General features: G+C 47.0%; 1 protein-coding gene across 1 annotated transcript in view; it reads left to right on the forward strand.

Moving 5' to 3' along the window:
• The window catches only part of KIF2A (kinesin family member 2A), a 443,213-nt gene that overhangs the window by 401,893 nt on the left and 27,681 nt on the right, over nt 1-13,639 (forward strand). The gene's annotated exons all lie outside the window — the stretch shown is intronic.

The following is a 13,639-nucleotide window of genomic DNA, read 5'->3' on the forward strand; positions in this document are numbered from 1 at the left end:
AGGCTGTGACAGTTCCTCTGCATAAGATACTAAAGGAAGTCCTTATGCGAAACTGGTCCGTTCCTCTGTCTGGCCCTGTGGTTCCCAAGAAAGCTGAGTCCCAATACTGGATCCAAGGTGAACCTGGATTGATGAGGTTCCAATTACTCCACAATTCCATGGTGGTGGATTCCGCTCTCAAGAGAGCTAGGAGTATTAGAGACTATGCTTCGGCGCCCCCAGGCAGAGAAGCTAGGACTCTTGACTCTTTTGGGAGAAAGACGTATCAGGCCTCTATGCGCGCTGCCAAGATCCATTCATACCAGCTCTTCACGAACGTACACTTGCGGGACTCAATACGTCAACTGTCCAGCTTGGTTGAGACACTCCCTACGGAGCTGGCCAAACCTTTTCGCCAGGTGGTCAGGCAGCAGAAGTCATGTTGCAAGTTCCTGGCCAAGGGTACTTTTGACGTGACATCCAGAATCGCTGCTCAAGGTATAGTGATGCACAGACTCTCGTGGCTGTGTGTCTCTGACCTGGATCATTCTCTCCAGCAGCGGATGGCGGATGTTCCTTGTTGGAGGGGATAATCATTTTGGAGAAAAAGTAGAGGATCTTGTTAATCAGATTAAGAAGCATAATGATGCTATGGATTCTCTCTCCCACCGGGCGCCCTTCTGCTATAGCCTCCTCATCTAGGAGGTTTTTTGGAGGGAAGAGAAGTGCTCCCTATTCCTACTCTAGGCATAGGTACACTCCTGCTTCTCGGCAGCCTGCCCAGGCTCAGCCCCAGCGTGCTCGTTCTCGTCAACAGCGTGCGTCTAAGGCCCACTCTGCTGTCCAGCAAAAGCAAGGGACGGGCTTTTGACTGGCTCCAGTTCAGCATAGCCTCTGTAAAAGTGTCCGTACCTGACGACTTGCCGGTAGGGGGGAGGTTGATGTTTTTTCACCAAAGGTGGCCTCTCATAACCTCCGACCAGTGGGTTAAAATAGTCTGGTTAGGATACATCCTCAACCTGGAATCCAAACCTCCAAATTGCCCACCAGGAGCTCATTCTTACAGCTCCCAGCACAGGCAGGTACTTGCAGAGGAACTGCCGCCCTTCTAAAGGCCAGTGTGGTCGAACCCGTTCCACCAGGGGAAGAAGGGCTTGGATTCTATTCCAGGTACTTTCTTGTTCAAAAGAAAATGGGGGGGGGGGGGGGGGGGGGATTCGTCCCATCCTAGACCTAAGGGGCCTGAACAAATATCTGGTTCAAGAAAAGTTCAGGATGGTTTCCCTGGGCACCCTTCTTCCCATGATTCAAGAGAACGATTGGCTATGCTCTCTGGACTTAAAGCATGCTTACACACACATCTCGATACTTCCAGCTCACAGGAGTTATCTTCGATTTCAGCTAGCAACACAGCACTTTTAGTACTGTGTACTGCCCTTTGGTCTGGCGTCTGCACCCAGGGTGTTCACAAAGTGCCTGGCTGTAGTCTCAGTGTCGCTGCGCAGACTGGGAGTGCTTGTGTTCCCTTATCTTGACGATTGGCTGGTGAAGAGCACCTCGGAGGCGGACGCTCTACAGTCCATGCGAATGACTATTCAGGTGCTAGAACTACTGGGGTTTGTGATCAATTATTCCAAGTCCTATCTCACCCCAGTTCAAAAATTGGAATTCATTGGAGCACTGTTGAGCACAAAGACAGTGCTTATCTCCCCGAGGCGAGGACAGACAACCTCCTGTCCCTAGTGTCCTTGGTTCGAGCGTCTCAACAGATCACGGCTCGGCAGATGTTGAGACTTCTGGGGCACATGGCCTCCACAGTTCATGTGACTCCCATGGCACGTCTACACATGAGATCAGCTCAATGGACCCTAGCTTTCCAGTGGTATCAAGCTGCGGGGAGTTGAGGATGTGATCCAACTGTCCACCGACTTTCAAAATTCCTTGCAGTGGTGGACTATTCAATCCAATTTGATCTTGGGACGTCCATTCCAAATTCCTCAGCCACAAAAAGTGCTGACGACAGATGCATCCCTCCTGGGGCAGGGAGCTCATGTAGATGGACTTCACACTCAAGGAGCTTGGTCCTTTCAGGAAAAAGGTCTTCAGATCAATCTCCTGGAATTGCAAGCGATCTGGAACACTCTAAAGGCTTTCAGAGACCAGCTGTCCAACCAAGTCATATTGATTCAGACAGACAATCAGGTTGTCATGTATTATACCAATAAGCAGGGGGGCACCGGATCTCGCCCTCTGTGTCAGGAAGTCATCCAGATGTGGCTTTGGACACGCCGTTTCGGCTCATTTCTCCAAGCCACTTATCTGGCAGGCATAAACAACAGTCTGGCCGACAGACTGAGCAGAGTAATGCAACCTCACGAGTGGTCACTGAACATGGGCGTAGTCCGCAAGATCTTCCAAGCGTGGGGCACCCCCTCGGTGGATCTTTTTGCCACTCAGATCAATCACAAGGTCCCTCAGTTCTGTTCCAGGCTTCAGGCCTATGAACAGACTAGCGTCAGATGCCTTTCTCCTGCAAGGGGGAACAGGCCTTCTGTATGCGTATCCTCCTGTACCTCTAATAGGGAAGACTCTGCTGAAACTCAAACAAGACTGTTGAACCATAATTCTGATAGCTCCCTTCTGGCCGCGTCAGATTTGTTTCCCTCTTCTTCTGGCGTTGTCCTCCAATGAACCGTGGAGATTGGAATGTTTTCCAACCCTCATCACTCAGAACGAGGGGTTGAGTCTACATCCCAATCTCCAGTCCGTGGCTCTCACGGCCTGGATGTTGAGACCTTAGAATTCACCTCCTTGGGTCTTTCAGAGGGTGTCTCTCGAGTCTTGCTTCCAGAAAAGATTCCACCAAGAGGTGTTACTGACAGCAAGACCCTAGATCCTCTTTCTTGTCCTACATAGACCCTACTTGAATACCTTCTACACATCAGAGTCTGGTCTCAAGACCAACTCCGTGAGAGTTCACCTTAGTGCGATTAGTGTTTATCATCGCCATGTAGAAGGTAAACCTATCTCTGGACAGCCTTTAGTTCGCTTCATGAGAGGTTTGCTTTTGTCAAAGCCCCCTGTCAAACCTTCACCAGTGTCATGGGATCTCAATGTTATTCTCACCCAGCTGATGAAGCCTCCTTTTCAGCCACTGAATTCCTGCCATCTGAAGTACTTGACCTGGAAGGAAGCTCGTAGAGTCAGTGAGCTCAAAGCCTTGGTAGTCCATGCTCCTTATCTTAAATTTCATCACAACAGAGTAGTCCGCATGCACCCTATGTTCTTGCTGAAGGTGGTGTTGGAGTTCCATCTGAACCAGTCAATTGTCTTGCCAACATTTTTTCCCCGTCCACATACCAGCCCTGGTGAAGACAAGTTGCACACCTTGGACTGTAAGAGAGCATTAGCTTTTTACGTGGAGCGGACAAAGCCCTTTCGACAGTCCGCCCAGCTGTTTGTTTCTTTTGATCCCAACAGGATGGGAGTTGCCATTGGAAAATGCACCATCTCCAATTAGTTAGCAGACTGCATTTCCTTCACTTATGCCCAAGCTGGGCTGACTTTAGAGGGCCATGTCACGGCTCACAATGTTAGAGCCATGGCTGCGTCAGTGGCTCACTTAAAGTCAGCCTCCATTGAGGAGATTTACAAGGCTGCAACGTGGTCATCAATCCACACATTCACATCTCACTACTGCCTTCAGCAGGATACCCGACGCGATAGTTGGTTTGGGCAGTCGGTGCTGCAGAATCTGTTCGGGGTTTAGAATCCAACTCCACCCTCCTAGGCCCATTTCTGTTTTATTCCAGGCTGCACTCTCACCTAGTTGATTTTGGTTTCAGGTCTATCTATGTTCTGTCCTCGCTGTTGCAAGGCCCAGTTGACCAATGTTCATTGTTTTGTGAAGCCTGGGGGCTAGGGATACCCCACACATAAGAATATGGAGCCTGCTTGTACTCGGAGAAAATGAAGATACATACCTGTAGCAGGTATTCTCCGAGGACAGCAGGCTCAATATGCTTACAACCCTCTCTCCTCCCTTTTGGAGTTGAATTCATTTACCTTGTTTGCTTTCTATTTAACTGATTTTAGTCAGGCTTGCGTTGCGGGCAGGAAGCAGCTCACGCATGCGCGGTGCGCTCGTGCCTGCACGACCGAGCATTCTACAAACTTCTAGATTTTTTCTGAAGAAAAGTTATGGTCTCCTGGGCCATCGCGGACGACGACCCACACGTAAGAATATTGAGCCTGCTGTCCTCGGAGAATACCTGCTACAGGTATGTATCTTCATTTTAGCGGTATGCAAGAATTGATTTGATTTAGATTTATTGCCTGCTTTCGATTTAGTTGATCATGATCTACTACTATTTAGATTAGAATCAGTTGGAATTGCTGGGTGGTTTTGTTTTAGTTTTCAGGGTTTTAAGGAATTTCAAATGTGCAGTTAAATGTGAAATGTAATATCAGACGAATGGCAACCAAGGTGCAGGGTTCTACAGTAATCTCCACTTTAATCTATTTTTTTTTAACTTTTTATATTTATTCATCATTTTGAAATACAAGCCAGTAAATATCAAGCTCCGCAAAACAATCAGAAAGATAGATATATGTACCCCTCCCCATCCCAACCCACCCGAACCAGAAACCCACCTCCCCCCCCCTCCCCCTCAAGTCGCAGCTAACACCTCCCAGAAAGGGCACCTGCAGTTGGTTCTTCAAGAGTAGCTGGAAGCATAAACTAAACCCTGCCTCTCCACCTCACTCATCAGTGAGAATGTCCACCCCAAAAAGGAATCTATTCCAAGATCAATGCGAGTTGAATCCATACCTCTTGTGCAGCATCAAAACGTCCATGATACCATCTGTCAGTTCCATATCTCGACCTGCAGACCAGAAGCTTCCAATCCTGCACTGTAGGTCCCATGGATTGCTTCCATTTGGCCACTGTTTCACACTTAGCATTAGCCAAACACAAGTACTTAACCCTAGTTTGCAATTTACTACCCCGTTTATTACCCAAACCCAGCAGACAGAACTTAGGTTCAGGCAGAAAAAGAACACCCAAGGTGCTCTCGAAAATTACTACTACTAGTACTATTTAACATTTCTAAAGCGCTACTAGGGTTACGCAGCACTGTACAGTTAACATAGGACAGTCCCTGCTCAAAGAGCTTACAATATAAAGGACAAGTGTACAGTCAATCAAGAAGGGGCAGTCAAATTGGGGCAGTCTAGATTTCCTGAAAGGTGTAAAGGTTAGGTGCCGAAGGCAACATTGAAGAGAGGTGGGCTTTGAGCAAGGATTTGAAGATGGGTAGGGAGGGGGCTTGGTGTAAGGGCTCAGGAAGTTTATTCCAGGCATAGGGTGAGGTGAAGCAGAATGGGCGGAGCCTGGAGTTGGCGGTGGTGGAGAAGGGTACTGAGAGGAGGGATTTGTCCTGTGAGCGGAGGTTTCGGGCGGGAATGTAAGGGGAGATGAGGGTAGAGAGGGTAGAAAGCTGAAGCACTCCCCTCCAATAGTCCTTGAGCTTCTCACAGCTCCACCAGGTATGGAGAAAGATGCCTCTGTCAGTGGAGCAGCACCAGCACATATTCGAGCCCCCCCCCCCCCCCCCCCCCCCACGGGTATATCACTTTCAATCTAACTGATGTATAATACATATAAGTACATAAGTATTGCCATACTGGGAAATGGTCCATCAAGCCCAGCATCCTGTTTCCAACAGTGGCCAGTCCAGGTCACAAATACCTGGCAAGATCCCAGAAAAGTACAAAACATTTTATACTGTTTATCCCAGAAATAGTGGATTTTCCCCATGTCCATTTAATAATGGTCTTTGGACTTTTCCTTTAGAAGGCCATCCAAACCTTTTTTAAACTCCGCTAAGCTAAACCGCCTTTACCACATTCTCTGGCAATGAATTCCAGAGTTTAATTACACATTGAGTGAAGAAACATTTTCTCAGATCCGTTTTAAATTTACTACATTGTAGCTTCATCGCATGCCCCCTAGTCCTAGTATTTTTGGAAAGCGTAAACAGACGCTTCACATCTACCCGTTCAGCTCCACTCATTGTTTTATAGACCTCTATAATATCTCCCCTCAGCCGCTTTTTCTCCAAGCTGAAGAACCCTAGCCACTTTAGCCTGTCCTCATAGGGAAGTCATCCCATCCCCTTTATCATTTTCGTCGCCCTTTTCTAATTTCACTATATCTTTTTGAGATGCGCGACCAGAATTGAACACAATATTCGAGGTGCAGTCGCACCATGGAGTGATACAAAAGCATTATAACATCCTCATTTTTGTTTTCCATTCCTTTCCTAATAATACCTAACATTCTATTTGCTTTCTTAGCCGCAGCAGCACAATGACGACACCTAGATCCCTTTCTTGGTCCTTGACTCCTAACGTGGAACCTTGCATGACGTAGCTATAATTCGGGTTCCTCTTTCCCACATGCATCACTTTGCACTTGCTCACATTAAACATCATCTGCCATTTAGACGCCCAGTCTCGTAAAGTCCTGTTGTAATTTTTCACAATCCTCTTGCGATTTAACGATTTTGAATAACTCTCAGGCTTATTTTTGAAAGTGATCGCCGGCCATTTCCTGACATAAATCAGGAGACGGCCGGCGATCTCTCAAAAGCGGCGAAATCAGTATAATCGAAAGCGGCTTTTTTGACAGCATTGCCGCTTTCCCGTCGCCTTGCTGGTGAACGTTCAAGGGGGTGTGTCGGCGATGTAGCGAAGGCGGGACATGGGCGTAGCTACCAGATGGCCGGCTTTCGCGGATAATGGGGGAAAAAAGCGGCATTAAGCAGTATTTCGCCGGGTTTACTTGGTCCTTTTATTTTCACGACCAAGCCTCAAAAAGGTGGCTCAACTGACCAGATAACCACTGGAGGGAATGTGGGATGACCTCCCCGTAGTCCCCCAGTGATCACCAACCCCCTCCCACACTAAAAAAATACAAATCAAAACCTCTTTTTTATCAGCCTGTATGCCAGCCTCAAATGTCATACCCAGCTCCCTGACAGCAGTATGCAGGTCCCTGGAGCAGTTTTTAATGGGTGCAGTGCACTTCAGGCAGGCAGACCAAAGTCCATCCCCCCTCCCACCTGATATAACAGCTGAAGTGGAGGGCGGCCACTCTAAACTCAAAGTCCTGGATTTCAAGCGTGCTGACTTTAGTAAAATGGGGGAATACCTGAGGAAGGAGATGATGGGCTGGGAGGACGTACATGAAGTGGAAGGGCAGTGGTCCAGGCTGAAAGAAGTAATAAATAGGGCCACAGACCTTTATGTAAGGAGAGTAAATAAAAGCAAGAGAAAAAGGAAACCGATATGGTTCTCCAAGCAAGTGGCTGAGAAAATAAAGGCTAAAGAGTTAGTGTTCCAGAAAAATAGAAAATCTCAAGAACAGGATCACGGGGAGGAATACCGGATGAAACTGAAAGAAGCCAAGAGAGAGATACGTCTGGCGAAGGCGCAAGCGGAAGAACAAATGGCTAGAAATGTAAGGAGGGGCGACAAAAATTTCTTCAGATATATTAGTGAAAGAAGAAGGACTAAAAAGGGAATTGTGAGACTAAAAGATACAGTGAACCGCTATGTAGATAATGATGAAGAAAAAGCCAATTTGCTAAATAGATACTTTTGTTCGGTTTTCACTGAAGAAAATCCTGGAGAAGGACCGCGAGGGACTGGCAAAAGTACACCTGAGAATGGAATGGATAGAGCACCGTTCATGGAAGAGAGTGTGTATCAACAACTTGGAAAGCTAAAGATGGACAAAGCCATGGGACCGGACGGGATCCACCCCAGAATATTGAGGGAGCTCAGAGAGGTTCTGGCGGGTCCTCTTAAAGATTTGTTTAATAAATCCTTGGAGACGGGAGAGGTTCCGAGGGACTGGAGAACGGCGGAGATGGTCCCTCTTCACAAAAGTGGTGATAGGGAAGAAGCTGGAAACTACAGGCCGGTAAGCCTCACTTCGGTTATTGGAAAAGTAATGGAAGCCATGCTGAAGGAAAGGATAGTGAATTTCCTAGAAGCCAATAAGTTACAAGATCCGAGACAACATGGTTGTACCAGAGGGAAATCGTGCCAAACGAATCTCATTGAATTGGAGAACTGAATCATCGACGTGCTATAGACGTAATCTACTTAGATTTTAGCAAAGCTTTTGACATGGTTCCCCACAGGAGGCTCTTAAATAAACTAGATGGGCTGAAGATAGGTCCCAAAGTGGTGAACTGGATTAGGAACTGGTTGACGGACAGACAACAGAGGGTGGTGGTAAATGGAGTTCGCTCGGAGGAGGGAAAGGTGAGTAGTGGAGTGCCTCAGGGATCGGTGCTGGGGCCGATTCTGTTCAATATATTTGTGAGTGACATTGCCGAAGGGTTAGAAGGTAAAGTTTGCCCATTTGCGGATGATACTAAGATTTGCAACAGAGTGGACACCCGGGAGGGAGTGGAAAGCATGAAAAGGGATCTGAGGAAGCTAGAAGAATGGTCTAAGGTTTGGCAATTAAAATTCAATGCGAAGAAATGCAAAGTGATGCATTTAGGGAGTAGAAACCCACAAGAGGCTTATGTGTTAGGCGGGGAGAGTCTGATAGGTACTGAGGGGGAGAGGGATCTTGGGGTGATAGTATCCAAGGATCTGAAGGCGACGAAACAGTGTGACAAGGCGGTGGCCGTAGCGAGAAGGTTGCTAGGCTGTATAGAGAGAGGTGTGATCAGCAGAAGAAAGGAAGTGTTGATGACCCTGTACAAGTCATTGGTGAGGCCCCACCTGGAGTATTGTGTTCAGTTTTGGAGGCCGTACCTTGCGAAGGATGTTAAAAAAATGGAAGCGTTGCAAAGAAAAGCTACGAGAATGGTATGGGAATTGCGTTCCAAGACGTATGAGCAGAGACTTGCTGACCTGAACATGTATACCCTGGAGGAAAGGAGGAACAGGGGTGATATGATACAGACGTTCAACTACTTGAAAGGTATTAATCCGCAAACAAACCTTTTCCGGAGATGGGAAGGCGGTAGAACGAGAGGACATGAAATGAGATTGAAGGGGGGCAGACTCAAAAAAGATGTCAGGAAGTATTTTTTCACGGAGAGGGTGGTGGATGCTTGGAATGCCCTCCCGCGGGAGGTGGTGGAGATGAAAACGGTAACGGAATTCAAACATGCGTGGGATGTGCATAAAGGAATCCTGTGCAGTAGGAATGGATCCTCAGAAGCTTAGCCAAAATTGGGTGGCGGAGCAGGTGGGGGAAGAGAGGTTGGTAGTTGGGAGGCGAGGATAGTGGAGGGCAGACTTATACGGTCTGTGCCAGAGCCGGAGATGGGAGGCGGGACGGTTGGTTGGGAGGCGGGAAATACTGCTGGGCAGACTTGTACGGTCTGTGCCCTGAAAAAGGCAGGTACAAATCAAGGTAAGGTATACACATATGAGTTTATCTTGTTGGGCAGACTGGATGGACCATGCAGGTCTTTTTCTGCCGTCATCTACTATGTTACTATGTTACTTGTGGTGGTAAATGTTAAGGCTTCCAAACCCCCCCAAAACCCACTCTACCTACACGTAGTTGCCCCCCTTCACCTATAAGGGCTATGGTAATGGTGTAGAGTTGTGGGGAGTGGGTTGGTGGGGGGGGGGATTTGTGGGGCTCAGCACCCAAGGTAAGGGAGCTATGCACCTGGGAGCTTTTTTGGTATTTTTTAAATATTGTTAGAAATGCCCCCTAGGGTGCCCGGTTGGTGTCCTGGCATGTGAGGGGGACCAGTGCACTACAAATGCTGGCTCCTTCCATGACCAAATGCCTTGGATTTCGCCGGGTTTGAGATGGCCTGCATTTTTTTCCATTATCGCTGAAAAACAAAACCGGTGAACTCTGGCATTTGGCCAGGCGAAACCGTATTATCAAAAAAAAAGATGGCCGGCCATCTTTTTCGATAATATGGTTCCGGCCAGCTGTTGCGCCAACGCCAAAATACATCCGGCGATGTTCGATTATGCCCCTCCTTATGTCATCAGCAAATTTAATTACCTCACTAGTTACTCCCATCTCTAGGTCATTTATAAATATGTTAAAAAGCAGCGGTCCCAGCACAGACCCCTGGGGAACCCCACTAACTATCCTTCTCCATTGAGAATACTGACCATTTAACCCTACTCTCTGTTTTCTATCTTTTAACCAGTTTTTAATCCACAATAGAACACTACCTCCTATCCCATGACTCTCCAATTTCCTCTGGAGTCTTTCATGAGGTACTTTGTCAAACGCCTTCTGAAATCCAGATACACAATAGCAACCGGCTCCCCTTTATCCACATGTTTGTTCACCCCTTCAAAGAAATGTAGTAGATTGGTGAGACAAGATTTCCCTTCACTAAATCCATGTTGACTTTGAGGCGTATTTTCAGAGCACTTAGACTTACAGAGTTACATTGTAATCTATGGAACTTTGTAAAGCTAAGTGCTTTGAAAATGAGCCCCTTTGTCTCATTAATCCATGCTTTTGAATATGCTCTGTAATTTTGTTGTTAATAATAATCTCTACCATTTTGCCCGACACCGATGTCAGACTCACCGGTCTATAATTTCCCGGATCTCCTCTGGAACCTTTTTTAAAAATCGACGTTGCATTGGCCACCCTCCAATCTTCTGGTACTACGCTCGGTTTTAAGGATAAATTACATATTACTAACAATAGCTCCGCAAGCTCATTTTTCAGTTCTATCAGTACTCTGGGATGAATACCATCCGGTCCAGGAGATTTGCTACTCTTCAGTTTGTAGAACTGCCCCATTACATCCTCCAGGTTTACAGAGAATTCATTAAGTTTCTCCGACTTGTCAATTTCGAATACCTTTTCTCGAATACCACCGAGTAACAATTTTATCTGCATTTTCCTTAATTTAGACACACATTGAAGCTTTTATGACTTGCCTAAAAATGGTTTGTCACACCCCCTTACAACTCCTCTCCCCCGATCCTGTTCCCACTGAAACACGTATTCTCTGATTCCTTTCATAGTGAAATCTCTTTTGAAAGTCAAGCAGGAACCATGATTTTGATTGCCCCTTACTGGCCAAGAAAGATATGGTTTCCTCTTCTCCTGGAGCCTTCCTTGAGAGCACCTTGAAGGCTGAAGTGATTTGCAGCACTGATCATTCAAGACTGGGGAACCCTACATCCTGTGTGGTAGATTCCTTTAATTTATCAGTGTGTCTCATTTTGGCTTCTAGAAGAGTTTCCACTAGAAGTATAGTGGATTCAAATGGAGGAGGTTTGCTATCTGGTGTGAAAACAAGGCCTTGGATCCTTTTCTCTATCCCACATAAAAACTACATGACTACTTTCTACATCTTTTGGAGTCAGTTCTCAAGACAAACATTATGCTGCTCAAAAAACAGTATGTTGTGAAACATATTCCTTTAGTTTCAGTATGGAAGTGAGACTTGCTGTATCTTTTCCAAAAATTTCAACTCACCCAGAAGGACAGCTATGGTTTGCCAGCACTTGTAAAGCTGCACTAAAAAACGTGGAGAAAAAAAGACCTCAGAATAACAAGCTCAAACCACTCTATTGCGTGCCACTGGTGGGAGCTAAACCAATCATTGATCAGAAAAAAAAAGCTTCACACTAGAAATGCAGAATTGCAAAATATAAATTACAATGTGGCAGCATTAGAATAATACAGTGCACAAAAACGCAAACTCTTGACATCCCCCCTCAGGCAGTGGTATAGCCATGGGGGCCTGGGCCTCCCAATTTGGGTTTGGACCCCCAAAATCTGCTGGTTTCGCTGGCAGAGGTTCCGAAGCCCCGCCAGCAGAAGCTTTCCTGCTGCGATATTCACTGCTGTGCTGCCTGCCCTGCTTCCCCCGCCCTTGCACACATGCTTGGTTTTAATGAAATTGAGCATGCTCAATCTTCGAGCATGCTCAATTTCACTAAAACTGCGCTGGAGCGGAAAAACGGGCAGGTAGCGCAGTGCCAAGTATCTCCACAGGAAGGCTTTTGCTGGTGGGGTTGCTGCGGGGGCAGAGATCGATAAGCAGGCAAGGCATAATATGCCCCTCCCCCACTTTGGGCTAAGTCCCCCCACCCAAAAAAAAAAAAATCAAGATGTGGCTATGCCTGTGCCCAAAGTGAGATATAATGTCCAAAAAAACTGATACAGATCATATAAACAATTGTGTACACTTAATGGCTCATTTTCAAAGCACTTAGCCTCCCAAAGTTCCATAGAAACCTATGGAACTTAGCCTCCCAAAGTTCTTTGAAAATATGCCTGTTAGTCTCTAAAGGTCACTTAGCTTATGAAATAATCAGGAGCACTTCTAACCCTACAGCGGCCCTCGTTTCACTAGAAATTCTTCAGGGTAATGGTGTCCTTCACACCAATGTAGTCTGAGATTACATAACATATACTTAACATGTGCTGTATATACTTGACTATAATAGGGTTACCATATTTGCCCTAAGGAAAAAAGAGAACATATCCCACCCTCTCACACCCCTGTCACTTTACCCCCCCCCCCCTAAAGAAAGCCAGATTCCCTCTCCCCCCATATATATCTCCTCCCCAATTTTCCAGCCTCCCTCCACCCACATGACTCCAGTCTTGCGAGGCTGCCGCTTGAACTCTCGGCAGCCATTTTGAAGCAGTGTTGGGAGCGAGACAGTCTGCAGACACGTGGGGCTCTGTCCTGCCCCAAGGAGGTCACTGGACCACCAGGGCGCACCACACAGGGGAGGGGAGGATAGGATGCTCGTCCACCCACATGGGTAAAACCGGATTTATGGTATCCCTAGATTATAAGCTGAGATTTATGGGCCTAAAAAAAGCCCCAAAATTGGGATCTCTGCTTATAGTCGAGTCAGCACACATTTCTGCCCTTCCTCCTTCCCCCAGCGGTGATGACATTTCATCTTACCAGTAGCACTGCCTCTGATGCTACCGTTGACACCGAAGTATGGTAGGTAAGTGCATGTTGGGCTGGTGCGAGGCCTTGAGCACCTGCGCCTGCTTAAGGCCTGCTGGCTCACAGTGGGATCGGACAGGCTATGAGCTTGCGCAGATGCTCAAGGTTCCTCTCAAGTTCAGCCCTCTCCATAGGAGCCAACTTTTCAAAATGATTGGGGGTGCTGAATTTTATTTTTTTTTACAGGTGGTGCGTTCCCCCTCCCCCTCTCCTGTCCCCCCTCCCTCGTCCCACCTCCACCTCCCTCCCAGTTCCAGGCCCCCCTCCACCTCCCTCCCAGTCCCTCCCACCCTCCCTCCCAGTTCCAGGCCCCCCCTCCCTCTCTTCGAGTTCCAGGCCCCCTCCCTCCAAATTTTAAAAGTCATCTATTTTACCTCATCAGGGTTAGTAGGGCAGCAGCAGCAGTAAAAACCATGCAGGCTTGGCTCGGTGCTTAGTTGTTTTCCCTTCTGACTCTCTTGGCTCTGGTCTCACCCTTGAACAACGTCATATCCAGGGTCTTTGGCTACTTGAAGAAACCTTAATGTTACAATAAGCTCTTGGAAAGTAGGACTGTATTAAATGTTACCTTCAGAAATAGCCTTGAAAATTCATGCCTTAAATTGTTTAGTCTATAAGGTACCACCAGCCTTTTTCAGAAATTGAGTTCGCAA

Source organism: Microcaecilia unicolor, chromosome 2 (genome assembly GCF_901765095.1).
Source record: "Microcaecilia unicolor chromosome 2, aMicUni1.1, whole genome shotgun sequence".
NCBI classification, from domain to species: domain Eukaryota; kingdom Metazoa; phylum Chordata; class Amphibia; order Gymnophiona; family Siphonopidae; genus Microcaecilia; species Microcaecilia unicolor.